Below are 4,833 nucleotides of genomic sequence, written 5' to 3'. Positions count from 1 at the left end.
TTTTTTTTTTTTTTTTTTTTTTTTTTGTCTCAGTGCCCTTGGGTTGGTTTTTATTTCTGCGAGGGACGCAGTAAGCTTCAGCTGTTCACATCGCTGGCTCCTTACCCACTGGAGGTTCAGTTTAAATGTCCTTTCCTCGGTCCTTCCTGATCACACCGCGCCAGGGTTCTCCAGAGAAACAATCGGCCGGATAAACAGATCGACTACAAGGCAGATGGATAGACAGCTAGGCAGGCAGGCAGACAGAAGCTGGCACGTTGTGGGGCTGGCGAGAATGAAAAGTGGAGGCCAGGCTGGCAAGTAGGACGTTCGGGGGCAGGAGCTAACGTAGTCATGGTGCAGAATTTCTCCTTTCCCTCAGGAAATCTCAGTCTTGCTCTTAAGTCCTTTCAGGTGATTGGACCAGGCCCATCCACATTATCCGGATTATCTCCTTTACTTAAAGTCAACCACTTGGAGATATTAGCCTCATCCAGAGAACACATCCTCAGCATCACCCAGGTGGACACGTGTCAGGGTGAAGCAGTGGCTCCTGTAGCTTGGCCAAGGTGGCAGGGAAAATGAACCAGTCCCACGCTGCTAGAAATCCTGGACTCTTCGAATCGCTATTCCTATGTGTTTGGCCCATCATATTTCTGCATGCCAGAAACCACTTGGAGATATTAGCCTCATCCAGAGAACACATCCTCAGCATCACCCAGGTGGACACGTGTCAGGGTGAAGCAGTGGCTCCTGTAGCTTGGCCAAGGTGGCAGGGAAAATGAACCAGTCCCACGCTGCTAGAAATCCTGGACTCTTCGAATCGCTATTCCTATGTGTTTGGCCCATCATATTTCTGCATGCCAGAGTCCTGATGAGGGCCTGGAATATTTTTCTTGTGGCTATTCCCAGGCCTGGACTAAGACTCTTCATGTGCAATTGTCCTGATGAGGGCCTGGAATATTTTTCTTGTGGCTATTCCCAGGCCTGGACTAAGACACTCTTCATGTGCAATAGAATTTCTGGGCTTGGAAATTGTTTGCACAGACATTCGCCTCACCTGTATTTTTCCAGTCCAAGATTTTGTCTATTAAAAAAAATTTTTTGTACAGGGATTGAACTCGGGACCTTGTACCTTACGAGGCAGGCGGCAGAACCACTGAGCTAAATCCCCAGCCCCTGTCTGTTAAAGTTTAAACTTCGAGCCTTGTCAAAATGTAAACCCCACAAGTAGTAGGATTGTTGTTCTGTTACTACAAATCCTGAGCAGGTCTTTGGCATGGAGGTGATGAAACGGATCTACACCTCAGCTTTGAGCAGGGGTCTCTTTGACTTATAGAAAGCCAAAGTCCACTCCTTTTCCTCTTAGTCTCACTGTTTATATCTGCTCTTTAATTTGCTCCTCTCTTTATCATGGCTTCATGTGACTCTGAATAGTCTTTTTGTACTCGAGGCTGATCACCCCAGAATTTTTTTGGGGGGTACCAGGAATCGAACTCAGAATCTTGCCATTGCAAGAACCACTGAGCTAAATCCCCAGCCCCAGAAATTTTAATTAATGTGTGACGTTCCCCAAATTAGCATCTGGATATATTACCTAGTATTTATGAATTTTGACATTTTCCTTACAAGAAAATAACTTTTCTATAATGCCTCAAGGTGGCACACATTTTAAGAAGAGTAGAGCCACATGTGGCTGCACAAACCCAGCTCTTCTGGAGGAAAATATTGTTTCAAAGAGACAGAACTTGAACTGGTTTCCAATGCAGCAGGCAGGTCCTAAGGAAAGCAGTGCAAAATACTCTCCTTACCTCCAACTGCAGAGAAGATTGGAGATAGGGAAGTTTACTAACTGCATCAGATGATTCCTTCAGCTTACTTCATTATGCTAAGGTTCCCAAACACGGCAGAATCTAGGGTTGGGACAAATTAGAGTAGGCCAGGGATTTTCACCGATAGCAAGTGTGGCAGTGCGATGGTGATCCAGGGAGATTTGTGGGCTGGGCCCCAGGTGACCGCCCAGGCTGCCTCCCCTCCTGAGACAATAAGCCTTAGGGCCAAGGGACTGAGCAGCTCCGGGTCCGGGAGCTGGGAGTGGGGACAGGACATTTCCTTCACTTTGCTGTACTTTGTTTTTCTTTAAAAGTTCCACTAGAAGGGGGCAGAGGTTGGAGTTAATGGGCCGGAAATGAGATTCGGACGTCTCAGGGCATTTCAGTTATCTCTGTTCATCCATTTCATCCAATTTCCTTTAGGGAGAGAAGTCCGGGCTCATGGGAAAGGAGTGTTTTGCTCTCAAGGAAGCTGAGTCCCTGAATCCACCTCTATTCCTTTAAGGGAGATTTTCAAACTTAGGGACCTCAAAGGAGAAGAGCATTTCTATTGTTTTTGCTTTACAAAAAGCCTTGAAGATGTTTTCCCTACTAGAGAAAGGGTTTTACCTACTGCTCTTGCAGCACATTTCTGAAAAGTCCTTCCATATTACTTCGCTGAAGTTGTTCCCCAAAGCAGAGGAAAGCAAGTAATATGATCTGCCCTTCATGTACCAACTTCTTCCTTGGTTCATTCTGTCCTTGCTGGAGAAATAACTCCCATTCTTTGAATTGCTTTTACATTCTAACAGCAGGGAACTTCTGCCTAAGCCAAATATGGGCTCCCGTTGATGTGCAGTGGATCCAGAAGCTGGAATAACACACTGTCCGGAACTCAGCGATGTTCTGCTTCTGTGGGCTCAAGAGCAACGATGAAAGTCAGGCTTGTGGGTCACAGGTTATTCTTTTTTTAAGGATGAAAAAATGTACAGCCGGGAAAGGAAGAGAAGGCTCTCCAGTAGATCAGTAGGCCAAGAGTCTACCATCAATAGGGAAGACTAGGACCTGCTGACTCTGGGAAGGAGACCGTGGCAACAGCTGAGGTCTTCCACAGGCTCCAGCTTTGCGGGGAGGAAGTGAGGGTTGGGGTGAAGGAGGTGTGGGGACAGGATTGCAGGCAATTTGAACAGGGCACCCAGCAGGAATGAGATTGTGGGGTTGGGGGATCCGGAGGAGGACTGTCTGCTCTCCCCTCGAAAGGGCTGTCTCTGAGGACTTGGGCCTGTACCGCCTCTTCTCAGGAGGGTGAGGACAGGCCTAAGAGTGACTGAGCTGAGGCCTGTGGTGCTGGTTCTGCCCGGCAGGACACCTTCACCAAAACTGTTGAATTGTCCAGGGAAGGAGTCCTCGGCTCAGCCAAGTTAAAATTCAACTCCCCCACCACTCTATCCTCCTGCGTCTGCCACTGCCCTTCAAGATTCTCTCTTTTGCTGCAAGACCTGTAGTTAACCTTGCTGGAAAATTGGGCTGGGAAAAAAAAAAAAAGAGCTCACTGTTTCCCACAAGCAATTAATATGAGTATGCTATTTGAATAACTAGTGCCCTATATTTTTGTAATTTTGTTTTCTACTTAAAATTCAAAGCAGGCTCATAGCTACTTCATACGAGAAGTTCTGGAATATTCTCTCTCACTCTCTGTCTCCCCACACACCCCTCAGAGTGATGACCTCCTCTCTCCTCCACATTTCCAATAGTTTCTGACCTGGAAGTGGATTCCAAATGGCCTAGCTGCTGAAGACAGCGGAAAAAGTCCTGGGGCACGCATTTCAACTCCTAATAAACACATGGCAGTATGTTAGGAAAGCACCGAATTGTCACAGCCCTGGAAAAATAGCCACTTCCCTGGGGAGGCGGGGGTGTGCTTTGCTGGCCCAAGAACTCCTATGGGCCACTCTCTCCTTGTCCTTCCTTTTTTTCTCTCCATTCCAGAAACCCAAAAAGGAGCTCCCAGGGAATGTTTCGAGCATTCCAAGTGTGCCTCTGCTCTCCGGAAGCCCTACCTTTTGGGGATCTGCACAGGTGTGTGAATCACTATCAGATATGATCTTTCCCCAGATGCCTAACTCAACCTGTGTTCTGCCTGCTCTATTATCTTCAGGTAAAAGCCACAGCTCTGGGAGGAACTTTTTGTTTTTAAATAACACCTGGTCTGGCACCCAAACCTGCAGGGCTGAAAGCCACAGCAGAATCCTCCAGCTCTAAGAATCAACCCATTCATCTCCTGGCCTTCGGGTCTGGCAGCCGGTGAGGAACGGGGAAGCGCTTGTGCGTGGCCAGAGAGTGGAATGTAGAACTCCAAGCCGTTACTTGCTGCGGATTTCAGCTTGGTCCAGGAAGCAAGGAACAATGCGTGCTTCTCTTCTCTGCGGCATTCTGGCTAGTAAATACCTGTCTAGAACCTGAAGTCTTTGAACCACTCTAGTGTGTACCTTTTACGCAATGTTGTAACACCATATTAGTTCTAAAAGTAAATTTAATATGGTACTAGGGTACAAATTGCCTAGATGGCCTGGCTGATGAGGTTGCTTTCTATTTAAGATGGAGCAGATCAAATATCCACCCGAAAAATCCTTAGTAGGCATTTTAATTCTCCGTGTAGACCTCAGCCAGCTACCGGGTTACATTTCTCGTGGGTCACACTGGATTTCCAGTTCTGTGGAGGGGGAGGCTGGGGCAGGAGAGGGGAGGGAGTGAGCAGGTCTGTGCATTTAGATGCTATGCTTGCTGGCAACCTGATTGAATAGCTCGTTTTCAAATCCTTTCTTGGAAAAGGAATTCAGATTACATAATCGTGAAAAACAAACCCGTTGCCACCCGGCATGAGCCAACACGTTGTTACCGTACTTGGTGGCCTAAGGTTATGGAGCTGGCTTCCCAGCTCCAGGTACCCAGGGAAAGGGTGAGAGAATAAAAATGTTCTGTTCGGTGAGAGCTCTGCCATAGCTCTGGGATCCCGAGGCCTTTCGTGGTTACCTGGTGTTCC

At 47.5% G+C, this 4,833-nt stretch overlaps 1 pseudogene; it reads right to left on the bottom strand.

Moving 5' to 3' along the window:
• Positions 1-4,222, bottom strand: part of LOC109118618 — a 5,688-nt pseudogene extending 1,466 nt beyond the window's left edge.
• Positions 4,223-4,833: the final 611 nt, after the last annotated feature.

Source organism: Fukomys damarensis, unplaced genomic scaffold (genome assembly GCF_012274545.1).
Source record: "Fukomys damarensis isolate Sample0158 unplaced genomic scaffold, DMR_v1.0_HiC HiC_scaffold_11, whole genome shotgun sequence".
NCBI lineage: Eukaryota > Metazoa > Chordata > Mammalia > Rodentia > Bathyergidae > Fukomys > Fukomys damarensis.
This window is presented reverse-complemented; position numbering and strand designations above follow the sequence as displayed.